General features: G+C 37.6%; 1 long non-coding RNA gene across 1 annotated transcript; it reads left to right on the top strand.

Annotated features, from left to right (window-relative positions):
- Nucleotides 1-838: 838 nt before the first annotated feature.
- Nucleotides 839-10026, top strand: LOC128667019 (uncharacterized). Its single transcript, XR_008403286.1, has 3 exons — nucleotides 839-1064; nucleotides 1782-1835; nucleotides 9959-10026. It is a non-coding gene; the product is annotated as an uncharacterized LOC128667019 (long non-coding RNA).
- Nucleotides 10027-16609: the final 6583 nt, after the last annotated feature.

Here is a 16609-nt window from a genome sequence, read left to right on the forward strand (position 1 = left end):
TTGTAAAACTAACATTAAAATTGTTACATTTATTTTCATCTAAATATAAAGATACTTTTTACAAAATGCGCAATACTGTGGACTATATTTTGACAGTAGATACACTTGCGTTTTTTTTATTTATTTTTTATTTTACATTATAACTTTTGATAACTAAATATAAATGTTAACGTTCATTGATATTTTGACATTCAATCCAGTTATAATAAATAAAAAATAAAAAGTATTAGACCAATAATAATCAAGTAAAATTTTATTATCCAATCATTTTATTTAAATTATTTGTTTTATCTATTCATATAGTTTATTACGCCCTATTTCTAGAACGAATCTCGTTATTGTTAGAATTGTTCATAACGTTATTTTAACTTTGAACAAAGAGTATACCATTTTTTGCGCCATTTATATAACCAATATTGCGATGGCTACCGGATTATCTGGAAAGACCAAAAGTGGCAGAAGTGTGATGTTTACACCGTCAAAACTGTATATTGGTTGAAGCTATCACAGAACATTATGACAATATCATTGGATATCAAGCGAGATCTATTAACCCTCAAAGAAAGAAGGCAATTTGGGAACAAATTAGTCATGCTGTTACAGCGGAGGGTAGTTTTCCTAAAGACGTAAGGGCATGTCAGTAGACGGTGACAGATATTCGTAAAAATATTAAGAAAAAAGTGTGCAAGGAAAAACAGTCATCGAAAGGAACGGGTGGAGGCCCTGCATATAGGACAGAACTTCTGGTTTATGAACAGATGCTGTATGCCCGAATGGGTGATGCTGTCATGGTGGGCCTTGATGTTCCATCGGATACTATGGATTTTAGAGGTAAATATATAATTTAATATTGTTATGAAATGTTTGTTTATGTGTATTATTTTAGTTTATCTTATAGTCAATTTTTCTTTGATTTGTATGTATATTATAGAACAACATGAACAGGCGTTAGAACCAGAATTAGAACATGCCTAGGAGGGACCTATCTTTCGAGTCTGAATCAACTTCACAGGAGCCACAACCTTCCACATCACGTGATATATCATGCAGAGAAGAAACTGTCAGTAAGTATATAATGATTCAAATTAATATTGCAGTCATATGTATATAATAATTATATAATGGAAACCAATGGTCCATGTATTGTAATGTATTTTCAAATGTATCATACACATCAATACCTATTTGTTAATCTAAATCAGGGGTATCGAACTCAAAAGTATCTAGGGGGCCACAGGTAAAGTTATCTTCTCCAATTGGGGACCGCTTGAACTGAGTAAGTGTTCATAAACTGTATATACTAGTAAATGTAAGTGACATTTATACACATAGTAGTGAATATTGGGAGTTGTGGCCCACAGTAAACATACAGTTGTATATTTATCTTGTGATTATCAAGTAAAGTGATCATCTTGGAAGTGAATATCTGCCTACAAAGTGAGATTTAGCCAACGCAGTGTGGGCTAGTAGTCTACGCTTGAAAAAGATGCTTTGTCTTTATATTTGTTTTGTGAGTGCCTATGTAAACAATCTCATCTAGTTACAACAGAACAATAACACAACAAGGAAGGGACATGTGAAACTATTGTGAGGGCCGAATTTGGAAATGTTGACTGTACTTTGAGACCACTGTTCTAAATATTCCAAAAAAAACAAAACAATTTTGTTTTTAATTTAATTTTTTTAAATTCAATATTTTTGGTCTAACACACAGATATTGATTATAGATTATTGAATGTCCATTTATATGTATATTGATATAAATATATTTATGTTTACAGGTGTACGAGGATTACTGGAGACAATGCAGGATTCTTCAATAACATTATTTGATGGTAAGTATTCCCCTTTTTTTAATTTTATTTTCTTTCTAATGACACGATGAGTCCACGGATCATCTAATTACTATTGGGAACACCACCCCTGCCCAGCAGGAGGCGGCAAAGAGCACCACAGCGAAGCTGCCAAATATCACCTCCCTTCCCTCCAACCCCAGTCATTCTCTTTGCCTACGTTAGAGCAAGGAAGTGGTAAAGTTAGGTGTTAGAATAGATTCTTCAAGCAAGATTTTATTATTTTTTAAGTAGTGCAAGATTTTGCTGCTTTGTCCTAGGGTGTAGCCGTAGTCCATATCAGTCTCTTGAGTAGAGCAGTGGTGGCTTTAGAGCAATGGGAACTTGTGGGGTATAATCGTCACTGCTCCTCCCATATACTAATGCTGCCCTATTTCTAAAGCCTGATTAAGATTATTCAGTCTTTGCATTTTTTCCACAGGTCCATGTGAGGGATCTTGCCTCTCAAACCTAGTGAGCTGCCTTGCTGCTGGGCAGATTTACAAAGGTAAGTGCTGACTTTATATTTTCTGGGATCATTATTCAGAATAAAAGATGGCACATTAAATTAATCAAATTCTGGGACAAAAGAAAGGTTCTCCTATGACTTGGAGAATATTTTATTAAGGGCAGTAATTGCAGGCACTGGGGACGAGGAGCAGGCTCAAAGGTGGTGTTTTTTTTACTTAAGTAATGATACAACGGCATTACTATACTTTTGGCAGAGGGAAGTTTTTTCTTGTAACGCCCACGATGGGCGGGGTTAACGGAAGGGCCAAATTTTGTTGCGCACTTCTCCCTCATACTTCCTGTGTTCTGTGGCAAGGAAAGCTTCATCACAGTTTTTGGCAGTAGCACGGACTCCTTTTGAGAAATAAAGAGGTTGAGTCTGATCAGCTAACAGTGTATACACTCTGGTGTTTATCAGGCAGGTAAGCACCTCAGCAAAGTTAAGCTGAGGTGTAAAGGTGTCCAGAGTATTTAATTTTTCCTTATGTTATTTTATTTTTTTGCTGAAAAATAAAGCAGTTTATTTTTAAAAATTTAAAGCAACAGTAACGTTTTTTTTTGTGAGGTATTTTCTTAATAAAATATCAGTTATCTATCTATTTATTCAGTTTGGTTGGTGAATAAATTTGGACCAAGAGGCCCTGCAAGATGTTACATGTTCTTTATGTTTTGATGCTAATTTTGAACCACCAATCCCTTTCTGTTCCTCATGAGAGAACTTTACATTATAGGGATAGACTTTTTTCTGAACCAACATTGTCTAGGGCAGATGCTGTTCAGGAGTCTTCTGACAATGTTCAAGATATGCCGCAGCTTTCTCCTCATATGTCACAAAATTTATCGTCCACTCTTCCAGTGCCCTGAGTTTCCTCTCTTACTCCACCTGGAGTTACGTTGCAAGACATCGCTTCCCTCATGTCCTCTGCAGTTTCGGATGCATTGTCTGCTTTTCCCATGCTGCAGGGAAAGCACAAGGAAAAGTAAACAATCAGTAAGTGAGGTTACTGATGCAGTTGTTGCTATTTCGAATGCCCCCTCCCAGAAGCCTGAGGAGGAGGATACTTCGGTAGCATCTGAGTGTGAAATCTCAGACTCAGATAGTGTAATTCCTTCTGCTGATACTGAAGTTGTATCCTTCAGGTTTAAGCTAGAACACCTCCGTCTGTTACTTAAGGAGGTTTTAGCTACACTGGACGACAGCGACACCACGGTCGTAGTCAATCCTAAGAAATCCAGTAAGCTAAACAAATATTTTGATTTACCTTCCATGGTGGAGGTTTTTCCTGTACCAGATCGAGCTACAGAGATTATTGCTAAGGAATGGGAGAGACCGGGTATCCCATTTTCTCCATCCCCTATATTAAGGAGTCTTGGCAGACAGTAACCAAGGTGGAAGGGGCAATTTCCACTCTGGCTAAAAGGACCACTATTCCCATAGAGGATAGTTGTTCTTTTAAAGATCCTATGGACAAAAAATTAGAGGGGTTACTCAAGAAGATGTATGTACACCAGGGTTTACAATGGCAACCTGCAGTGTGCATTGCTACCATCACTAGTGCGGCGGCATACTGGTTTGATGCGTTATCTGATTCTATTAGGACAGACACTCCCCTTGAAGAGATCCAGGATAGGATCAAGGCCCTGAAGTTGGCCAATTCCTTTATTACGGATGCTTCCCTACAGGTTATTAAACTGGGAGCAAAGATTTCTGGTTTTGCTGTGCTGGCCTGCAAGGCCTTATGGTTAAAATCTTGGTCTGCGGATGTGTCATCTAAGTCTAAGCTTTTGGCTATTCCCTACAAGGGGAACTCCTTGTTTGGGCCGAGTTTGGTGGAAATAATTTCTGACATTAAAGGAGGAAAGGGTAATTTCCTCCCTCAGGACAAGAGAAATAAGCAGAAGGGACATCGGAGCAATTTTCGTTCCTTTCAAAACTTCAAAAATAAACCCTCCTCTTCTCCTTCCAAGCAGGAACAGTCTAAGCCTTCCTGGAGGCCTAACCAGTCTTGGAGCAAGGGAAAACAATCCAAGAAGACTGTTATTGACTCAAAGACAGCATGAAGGGTCTGCCCCCGATCCGGGACCGGATCTTGTGGGGGGCAGACTTTCTTTCTTTGCCCAGGCTTGGGTTCGGGATGTTCAGGATCCCTGGGCGGTTGACATTGTGTCCCAGGGATTCAAACTAGAGTTCAAAACCTTTCCACCCAGCGGCAGGTTTCTTCTCTCAAGATTATCTGTAGACCAGACAAAAAGAGAGGTGTTCTTACACTGTGTTAAAGACCTTTCCGACCTAGGAGTGATAGTTCCTGTCCTGAGACAGGAGCAGGGTCTGGGATTTTACTCCAATCTGTTTGTGGTTCCCAAAAAAGAGGGAACTTTCAGACCAATTCTAGATCTCAAAAACCTAAACAAGTTCCTCAGCGTACCATCCTTCAAGATGGAAACTATTCGTTCCATTCTTCACTTGGTTCAGGAGGGTCAATTTATGACGATGGTAGATTTAAAGGAAGGGTACCTACATGTCCCCATCCACAAGGACCATCACAAATTTCTGAAGTTTGCTTTTTTAGACAAATACTTCCAGTTTGTGGCTCTTCCATTTGGTCTCGCCACAGCTCCCAGAATTTTTTCAAAGGTTCTGGGATCACTGTTGGCAGTGCTCTGGTTGCGGGGCATTGCAGTGGCACCTTATCTGGACGACATTCTGGTTCAGGCACCATCCTTTCATCAGGCAAAATCCCACACGGAAATGTTGTTATCCTTCCTGCAATCTCATGGATGGAAGGTGAACTTGGAAAAGAGTTCCTTGATTCCAAATACAAGGTTAGTTTTCTTGGGAACCATAATAGATTCCTTATTAATGAAGATATTTCTGACAGAAGTCAGGAAATTAAAGATTTTTGATTCTTGTCTAGCACTTCAATCCTCTCCTCGGCCGTCAGTGGCTCAATGTATGGAGGTAATCGGTCTGATGGTTGCAGCTATGGACATCATCCCGTTTGCCTGTTTCCACCTCAGACCTCTGCAGTTATGCATGCTCAGGCAGTGGAACGGAGATTATGCGGACCTATCTCCACGATTACACCTGGAACGGGAGACAAGGAACTCTCTTCTTTGGTGGTTGTCTCAGGACCATCTCTCCCAGGGAACTTGCTTCCGCAGACCCACCTGGGTGATTGTGACAATGGACGCCAGCCTTCTGGGATGGGGAGCAGTCTGGGGCTCTCTAAAGGCTCAGGAAACATAGACTTGGTTGGAGTCTGTTCTACCCATAAACATTCTGGAGCTGAGAGCAATCTTCAATGCTCTTCTGGCCTGGCCTCGGTTAGCCTCGGCTCGATTCATCAGGTTCCAGTCAGACAACATAACTTCAGTGGCTTACATCAACCATCAGGGAGGAACTCGGAGTTCCTTGGCCATGATAGATGTAGCCAAAATAATTCAGTGGGTGGAGACTCACAATTGCTGTCTGTCGGCGATCCACATCCCAGGAGTGGACAACTGGAAGGCGGACTTCCTGAACAGACAGACCTTTCACCCGAGGGAGTGGGAGCTCCATCCGGAAGTGTTTTCCAGCCTGATTCTCAAATGAGGTCAGCCGGAATTGGATCTCATGGCATCTCGGCAGAATGCCAAGCTTCCAAGGTACGGGTTGAGGTCAAGGGACCCTCAGGCTGTACTGATAGACGCACTGGAGGTACCTTGGAATTTCAGTCTTGCATACCTATTTCCTCCGTTCGCTCTTCTACCTTGGGTCATTGTTCGAATTAAGCAGGAGAGGGCATCAGTGATCCTCATTGCTCCGGCGTGGCCTCACAGGATTTGGTATGCAGACCTGGTGGACATGTCATCTCTTCCACCTTTGAAACTTCCGTTGAGAAAGGACCTTCTACTTCTAGGACCCTTCCTTCATCCAAATCTAGTTTCTCTGAAGCTGACTGCTTGGAGATTGAACGCTTAATTTTATCCAAGCGTGGATTTTCGGAGTCGGTCATTGAGACCATGATTCAGGCTTGTAAACATGTGACTAGGAAAATATACCATAAGATATGGCATAAATATCTGTATTGGTGTGAATCCAAGGGCTACTCTTGGAGTAGAGTTAGGATTCCTAGAATTCTGTCCTTTCTCCAAGAAGGTTTGGAGAAGGGTTTATCGGCAAGTTCCCTAAGGGGTCAAATTTCTGCCTTGTCTATTTTGTTACATAAACATCTGGTGGACGTCCCAGACGTGCAATCGTTTTGTCAGGCCTTGGTCAGGATCAGGCCTGTGTTCAAGCCAGTTACTCCTCCCTGAAGTTTTAATTTAGTGCTTAAGGTTCTTCAAGGGGTTCCGTTTGAGCCTATGCATTCCTTAGATATTAAGTTGTTATCTTGGAAAGTTTTGTTTCTTGTTGCTATTTCATCTGCTCGTAGAGTGTCAGAGCTCTCAGCATTACAGTATAAGAGTCTCCTTACCTTATTTTTCATTCGTAAAAGGTAGTTTTGCATACTAAGTTAGGGTTTCTCCCTAAAGTAGTTTCAGATCGTAACATTAATGAGGAGATTGTTGTTCCTTCCTTGTATCCTAATCCTTCTTCTCAGAAGGAACGGCTTCTGCACAATCTGGACGTGGCACGTGCATTAAAATTCTATTTGCAGCCAACTAAGGATTTTTGTCAGTCTTCTGCTCTGTTTGTGGTATTCTCTGGGAAACGTAAGGGGCAGAAAGCTATGGCTACTTCTCTTTCTTTGTGGCTGAAGAGTATCATTAGGTTTGCCTATGAAACTGCTGGACAGCAGCCTCCTGAGAGAGTTACGGCTCATTCTACGAGGGCTGTTTACTCTTCCTGGAAATTCAAAAATGAAGCTTCTGTGGAACAGATTTGCAAAGCTACAACTTGGTCCTCTCTTCACACTTTTTCAAAATTCTATAAATTTGACACTTTTGCCTCGGCTGAGGCCTCTTTTGGGAGAAAGCATCTTCAAGCAGTGGTGCCTTCTGTTTAGGTTCCCTGTCTTGTACCTCCTGTCAGAGTATATGAATATTATGATGAATATTACATATGTATACATATATATGTGTATATATATATATATATATATATATATATATTATACACTGTATATGTTAGATGACATCTCAGGATTAATTGAACATGAGTTTGTTGAACACAGCTTCTAATCCACAGGGGGTCCCAACCCCCTACCAGATGGGAGCTGGGTGAATACACGTTTATCAGGATTGAAAATCAGCCTAGCTTTTGAAGCATGACTTCCAAAAGGAACTAACTCAGTGACCATGCTCATTTGACTATATGCAGAGTTTTATAACTCTAAGACATTTGGTCTATCCAATTTAACACAATCACTTAAAAGGATAAAATCTAAAATAGTTGGATAAGCATAGTACTTACAGGAAACCCCTTTGATTATTTAGAATAAATGATCTGTGTTTTGGGTGGAGAAGATGCTTTCGAGCTCTCTGGAATTTGTCACCTAAATCTTGTGATTTCAAAGTAAGATGTGTTGCAAACACACAGCTGGGGGGAAGGTGACACAAATGGAGTTAAGCACATTTTGCAAAGAGAACAATGCCAGTTTTCCATGTATGTTTAAAATGATTCATGCTATATATATTGAAATTAAACACATTATATTAAATAGATAATTGCTGCAAGGGATATTTTATATAGGAAATAAATTCAGATATACATAGAAATGATATATATGTTTTGAAAACATAAAAGGTCTTACTTAGCCTCTGGTTTTTAAGAATATTTGTGGACCTAAAAGTAAATGATTAATAATACTTAATCTTATTTCATATGGACCATAGACATATGAATGCTTAGATCATTTCTAACGATTGTTTCCATTTCTATTGCAGGCATCAATTCATGTGTGCAGAGATTGTCGAAGACATAGAGCATGCTATATCATGTGAAAATATATTAGATATATAAATGCCATAAATTTCAAAATAATTAGTAATATTAAATTGCCTTAATATAAATTATTCAATATAAATAATGTTAGACACATGTTTCATGTCAAAATGACCAGAGAGGTAATGTGATCTTATCCATCTATGATTAATATTGGGAAAGATTAATACAAGAAATTATGGCAGTTATTACATAGTTTAAAGAAATATTTCACTGTCTAAAAATGTTTAGAAATGTTAAGGATGAATTTGTTTTGTACTGTCTGCTGCCACATAGGGGCCAATACCGGTATAGCAGTTAAAGGATCTAGCAGTTAAAAAGATGTGTTTCCATGGTGACCGAGGGCCAATCCAAATAGACATCCCACCTAACCAATGGGATGGTCAGATCTCGTAGGGCCACTCCCATGGTTTCATCAATGAGTGAAAAACTTATTTAAGTGAATGCAGGAATGAGAATAGGGACAGATTTTTGCTGACTTGAATGATATACTGCTGGGCGTCCAAAATACATTCATTCTGAACAAGCTGATCTACCTTTTTCTCAGTGATTGCAAAAATTTACTTATATATTTTCTGAGATGAAACAAGGAATCCTTGGTAACTGAACTATCTATTTTGGTAACGTATATATATATATATATATAAAAAGAAAGAGGGTTGCAATTAATATTTTAACACAGATATATGCATAATAGCTGTAGTTTATATTCAGTCTGTATATGGTTAAATACATATCCTTGATGCTAAATTGTTTTATCTATACAACTGTAGAGTTATAACTCAGAATTGGGTCTTTACATAAATAATAAATACAATTTCTGATGTTTCAATGGAAGTGTAGATTGTACTATTATTTAAATTAGCACTGTAAATCATATTGCTGAATGTTTGTAGCTGCTATTTTTAGGTCTCATTGTAATATTTTAAATGCAGCTCTGAAGAAAGATTGGTTTTAAAGTAAATTGGCATGAGCTTTGCATAGCATATTTTAAATAGTTTTTGTTTTAACGCATATAATATTGACTCATATTCTAATCATTACAAATATTTAAGTATCAACATGCTCATAGTTATTTACTAATAATAAAGAATTCAGATATTTATATTAATTTTGTTGTCTTAGTAGAAGTATATTGATTGTGGGTTCAGTCTGAATGAAAGATTGTTAAATATATTCCCTGCCATATGCTCACACATTGTTTAGAGAATACTGCTAAGATTTTCATAAATATACTGACACTCCCTTATCATCTGTGTACTCTAGCTTGGGTATTGATTCCCAATAGTAATTAGATGATCCATTGACTCATTGTGTCATTAGAAAGAAAATAAAATTTATGCTTACCTGATAAATTTATTTATTTCTTGATATGATGAGTCCACGGCCCACCCTGTTCTTTTTGGACAGGATTTGTTGGTATGTTATAAACTTTAGACACCTCTGCACCTTGTTGCTTCCTATCTCTCCTTTGCCTCGGTCGAATGACTGGGTTGGAGGGAAGGGAGGTGATATTTGGCAGCTTTGCTGTGGTGCTCTTTGCTGCCTCCTGCTGGGTGGGGGTGGTGTTCCTAATAGTAATTAGATGATCCGTGGACTCATCGTGTCAAGAAAGAAAGAAATTTATCAGGTAAGCGTAATTTTTATTTTTTTTTAAAATTATAATAATTAACGTTATTTACAATCGTAGATGAAATGTAAATAAATTTGGAACCACTTGTGGAGGACACTGATGATGAGGATGAAACACAAGTAGAGGGAATAACTCCACCAGAACTTGATACACCTCAAATACCGGAATCGGAATTAGAGGAATAGAGTGAGGATGCCCAACTATCTCAATTAGATCAACCTGAAAGAGCTAATAGAATTGAAAGATTGACTGATATGGCATTGTATTTTCGCAATGAACAAAATTATTTGTTTAAACAAATGATAGAACTAGTAAAATAAAGAAATGCTATACTTAAAGAACAGGCAATTGTTCAAAAGGAACATTATAGTAAAAAGATGAAGAGGTCACATCAAGAATAAGAAATTTAAAACAAATTTAATTAGTGCACTTTCAGTTACAACATTTGTTTGTATGTTTATTTATAGTTCTGTAGTTTTATGTTTTTCATTTAATAAAGTGTTAATAAATTTAAATAAAAAAGTTTATTCACAATTTTGACATTATTGAACAATTAAAAAAGACAAGTAGACATAAAGTTATTTAAAAAAATAAGTATATATTTTTTATTAACACATATATATATATATATATATATATATATATATATACACATTAGTATACATTATATATATTTATTTTGAAATGATAAGAAAAAAAAGAAAGATAAAGGTAGTATCTGAATCCAAATAATTAAAAACATGATCCAAACATGATCCACATTTTAATTTTCCTGTAATATATAAAAAATAAATTGCAATTAATAATATTGTTGAGACAATATTAAAAATATAAGTTTTGTTTTCTATATAGAGTCTAACCTGTAAAAAATCTTTCAATGATTTCCAAATGATTTTCTACTCCAGCTCTAGTGGTATGCCTTCTTGTAATTTCTTGTGGGACATAAACATCTTCAGGGACATCCTCCAGACACACCTTCTCTAGATTTCCTTGAGAAATAGCAATATTGTGCATTGTACATGACACGAGAATTATATTGTTGCATTTCTCAGGGGAATATTGGAGATCACCACCAGAACGGTCCAAAACTCTGAATCTCATTTTTAGAACCCCAAATGTTCGCTCAATTGCACTCCTTGTTGACCTGTGAGACTTTATTTCAGAGCGTGTATGAGGAATTTGTACAGGTGTCAAGAGCCAGGGTCTACAGGGATACCCACTGTCACCTACGACAAAACAATGAAATTCAATGTTTTAAATTATCTATCTAAAATGTATACAAATGAACAATAAAATAGAATGAATCACATATATATATATGAAACTCTATATGTAGAAAAATGATGGCTCAAAAAATAAATGTAAATTTAATATTTCTATGTATTGATAGAAATCTAAAGGTTGATATATTATAGAAAAAAATTTGGAATGACTAAAATAATTTATGGCCTTTTTAAATCTGGGGGGATCTGTAACTACAGGTTAAAAGAGTTAACTAAAAGGATCAACAATGACAATTTAAAAAAAAACAAAAAAGTAAAAAATCTTTAAAATTTCATATTCACCTAGTAGCCAACCGTGTGGCATGTCTCCACATTCAAATGCTGTAAATAATGAAGACTTCTTTAAGATGTGGTAATCGTGGCATGACCTTGGAAATCCAGATCTTACTGCCCAAAATTGAAGGTTGACATCACACACCGCCTGAACATTGAGAGAGTGGAATTGTTTTCTGTTTCTATATTGCTCCTCCCTTGAAGCAGGTGGTCTAAGTGCAAAGTGTGTGCAATCTATTGCACCAAGAACATTTGGAATACTAGCCTTAACTTGGTGCCATTCATGGACGTTCCTTGGTACATAGATGAACTTATTGCTTTAGAATAGCTTTTAAAACTGTCCACAAATGTCGGCAAAATGAAGGCTGAGTCATGCCTACCACAGCACTGTACACAGCCTGAAATGAACCTGTAGCCAGGAAATGCAAAACTGCCAATAATTTTAGCAGTCCAGGGATTGCCCTTGTTCTTCTGGTCTGTGGCTCAAGATCATTCTGGATAAGAGCATAGAGATTGTGTATGCTCTCCCTATTAATACGAAATCTTTTTTATCTTGTAATCTGATAATGCCTGTAGTTCACAACGGGGTAGAAACACTCGGGGAACTCTTTGGCATCTATGTAAGGGCAAAATCAGTTCATCTGGATGACTTTCACGGCCCCTTGCTAAAGAAATAGCAGATAAAATCAGGAAATAATCCATCTTCGGGTGCCAAAAAAATTGAGTAAATTGAAAGTTCTCCTCTGTGTTTAGGGAGAACATTAGTGGTCGTATTCGTAGGAGAAGTTTAGGTTCTCCACCGGCGCAAAATAATGATAAATATATATTTTGGAGAAAAGTGGGTCGTATTGTTGAAAATACGACCAGAAAAGGACATTTTAATGTTTTATTTGGCGCAAATGTGTGCCTAGGTGAGAGACAGTGATGGGCGAGAATTTAGCAGTCATATTTGCTCATTTTTAGGCGTATTTTGGAATGATATATAGGAGAGAAATTACGACGGCGTGGTTTTAGGCGCAAATGTAGGAGAATATCAGGTAGATTACGAGTCTTGCGTTATGAGTTGTGCAGTGCTACCATGCAGTTGTTTCTCACCGCTCACTTACCTGCAGCGCTGGTATTACGAGTTTTTACAAACCCGGCGTTAACAGACAAGAAGTGAGCGTAGAGCAAAATTGCGCTCCAAACTGCACTCCAATACCAGCGCTACTTAAGTCAGCGGTGAGCTGGTTGTACGTGCTCATGCACAATTTCCCCATAGACATCAATGAGGAGAGCCGGCTGAGAAAAAGTCTAACACCTGCCAAAAAGCAGCGTAAAGCTCAGTAACGCAGCCCCATTGATTCCTATGGGGAAACTAAATTTATGTTTACACCTAACAACACCCTAACATGAACCCGAGTCTAAACACCCCTAATCGTACACTTATTAACCCTTAATCGGCCGCCACCGACATTGCCGTCACCTACATTATACTTATTAACCCCTAATCTGCCGCTCCGGACATCGCCGCCACCTACATTATATTTATTTACCCCTAATCTGCTGCCCCTAACAGCGCAGACACCTACATTATATTTATTAACCCCTAATCTGCTTCCCCCAACGTCGCCGCCACTATTCTAAATGTATTAACCCCTAAACCTAAGCCTGACCCTAACACCCCCTAACTTAAATATAATTTAAATAAATCTAAATAAAATTACTATCATTAACTAAATTATTCATATTTAAAACTAAATACTTACTTATAAAATAAACCCTAAACTAGCTACAATATAACTAATAGTTACATTGTATCTAGCTTAGGTTTTATTTTACAGGCAAGTTTGTATTTATTTTAACTAGGTAGAATAGTTACTAAATAGTTATTAACTATTTAATAACTACCTAGCTAAAATAAATACAAATTGACCTGTAAAATAAAACCTAACCTATGTTATAATAACACCTAACACTACACTACAATTAAATCAATTCCCTACATTAAATACAATTAAATAAATTAAAATAAATTAGCTAAATCACAAAAAACAAAACACTAAATTACAGAAAATAAAAAAAACAAATACAAGATCTTTAAACTAATTACACCTAATCTAATAGCCCTATCAAAATAAAAAAGCCCCCCAAAATAAAATAAAAAACCCTAGCCTAAACTAAACTATCAATAGCCCTTAAAAGGGCCTTTTGTGGGGCATTGCCCCAAAGAAATCAGCTCTTTTACCTGTAAAATACAAACAACCCCCAAAACAGTAAAACCCACCACCCACACAACCAACCCCCCAAATAAAAGCCTAACTAAAAAAAACCTAAGCTCCCCATTGCCCTTAAAAGGGCATTTAGCTCTATTGCTGCCCAAAGCCCTAACCTAAAAATAAAACCCACCCAATACACCCTTAAAAAATCCTAACGCTAACCCCCGAAGATTCACTTACTGGGAGAAGTCTTCATCCAAGCGGCAAGATGTCATCAACGAAGCCGGCAGAAGTGGTCCTTCAGATGGGCAGAAGTCTTCATCCAGACGGCATCTTCTATTTTCATCCTTCCGACACAGAGCGGCTACATCTTCAAGACATCCGGCGCGGAGCATCCTCTTCAATCGACGGCTTCTTCGGAATGAATGTTTCTTTAAGTGATGTCATCCAAGATGGCGTCCCTTAGATTCCGATTGGCTGATAGAATTATATCAGCCAATCGGAAATAAGGTAGAAAAAATCCTATTGGCTGATGCAATCAACCAATAGGATTGAGCTGGCATTCTATTGGCTGTTCCAATCAGCCAATAGAATGTGAGCTCAATCCTATTGGCTGATTGGATCAGCCAATAGGATTGAAGTTCAATCCTATTGGCTGATTGCATCAGCCAATAGGATTTTTTCTACCTTAATTCCGATTGGCTGATAGAATTCTATCAGCCAAACAGAATCTGTCAGGGTGCCAGGAATCAGACTGAGACGAGAAGTGCAAAAATAATCACACCTTTATTAATAGCAAAAAATAATAAAAAGTCCACAAGTCAAATAACAAGCCAGGAATCAAAACCAGAGCTGGTAGTCAGACAAGCCTAGTCAGGAGCCAAAGCGAATAGTCAGACGAGCCAAGTCAGGAGCCAAATTGAGTAGTCAGACGAGCCGGAATCAGGAACAAGGAGAACAACAGAGTCAGGAACAAGCCAGGGATCAGGAACCAGGAGGGACGTCAGACAGCCAGGTAATACACAAGAGCTCTCACAAACAGGTCTGATACAACGCAAGGGCAAAGCATACTGAACATAGGCCCTTTAAATAATAAGTGATGACATCACAATTCTGAGACTGCATCCTGTCTCACACGGATGATGTACACCAGTCTGGCCAGAAAAGGAAGTGCAGGAAATGAGCAGCATCACACAGTATGCACCAGAGTCACCAAGAGAGGTGAATAAAATGGCTGCCAGCAGCACATGGCAAACAAAACAGGGAAAAATCCCTGACAGAATCTAAGGTCCGGAGCATCCTCTTCAATCGACGGCTTCTTCGGAATTAATGTTTCTTTAAGTGACGTCATCCAAGATGGCGTCCCTTAGATTCCGATTGGCTGATAGAATTCTATCAGCCAATCGGAATTAAGGTAGAAAAAATCCTATTGGCTGATGCAATCAGCCAATAGGATTGAGCTGGCATTCTATTGGCTGTTCCAATCAGCCAATAAAATGCAAGCTCAATCCTATTGACTGATTGGATCAGCCAATAGGATTGAAGTTCAATCCTATTGGCTGATTGCATCAACCAATAGGATTTTTTATACCTTATTTCCGATTGGCTGATAGAATTCTATCAGCTAATCGGAATCTAAGGGACGCCATCTTGGATGACGTCACTTAAAGAAACATTCATTCCGAAGAAGCCGTCGATTGAAGAGGATGCTCCATGCCAGATGTCTTGAAGATGGAGCCGCTCCGCGTTGGAAGGATGAAGATAGAAGATGCCGTCTGGATGAAGACTTCTGCCCGTCTGGAGGACCACTTCTGCCGGCTTCGTTGAAGACATCTTGCCACTTGGATGAAGATTTCCCCTGGTAAGTGAATCTTCAGGGGTTAGTGTTAGGGTTTTTTAAGGGTGTATTGGGTGGGTTTATTTTTTAGGTTAGGACTTTGGGCAGCAATAGAGCTAAATGCCCTTTTCAGGGCAATGGGGAGCTTAGGTTTTTTTTAGTTAGGCTTTTATTTGGGGGGTTGGTTGTGTGGGTGGTGGGTTTTACTGTTTTGGGGGTTGTTTGCATTTTTTTTACAGGTAAAAGAGCTGATTTCTTTGGGGCAATGCCCCGCAAAAGGCCCTTTTAAGGGCTATTGATAGTTTAGTTTAGGCTAGGGTTTTTTTTTTATTTTGGGGGGCTTTTTTTATTTTGATAGGGCTATTAGATTAGGTGTAATTAGTTTAAAGATCTTGTATTTGTTTTTTTATTTTCTGTAATTTAGTGTTTTTTTTTTTGTGGGTGGTGTGTTTTACTGTTGGGGGGGTTGTTTGTATTTTTTTTATTTTGTTTTTTACAGGTAAAAGAGCTGATTTCTTTGGGGCAATGCCCCGCAAAAGGCCCCGCTAAAGGGCTATTGATAGTTTAGTTTAGGCTAGGGATTTTTTTATTTTGGGGGGACTTTTTTATTTTGATAGGGCTATTAGATTAGGTGTAATTAGTTTAAAGATCTTGTAATTTGTTTTTTATTTTCTGTAATTTGGTGTTTTTTTTTTGTCATTTAGCTAATTTAATTTATTTAATTGTATTTAATGTAGGGAATTGATTTAATTGTAGTTTAGTGTTAGGTGTTATTGTAACATAGGTTAGGTTTTATTTTACAGGTCAATTTGTATTTATTTTAGCTAGGTAGTTATTAAATAGTTATTAACTATTTAGTAACTATTCTACCTAGTTAAAATAAATGCAAACTTGCCTGTAAAACAAAAATAAACCCTAAGCTAGATACAATGTAACTATTAGTTATATTGTAGCTAGCTTAGGGTTTATTTTATAGGTAAGTATTTAGTTTTAAATGGGAATAATTTAGTTAATGATAGTAATTTAATTTAGACTTATTTAAATTATATTTAAGTTAGGGGGTGTTAGGGTTAGACTTAGGTTTAAAGGGTTAATAAATTTAGAATAGTGGCTGCGA

This window comes from Bombina bombina, chromosome 7, assembly GCF_027579735.1.
Source record: "Bombina bombina isolate aBomBom1 chromosome 7, aBomBom1.pri, whole genome shotgun sequence".
Taxonomy (NCBI): domain Eukaryota; kingdom Metazoa; phylum Chordata; class Amphibia; order Anura; family Bombinatoridae; genus Bombina; species Bombina bombina.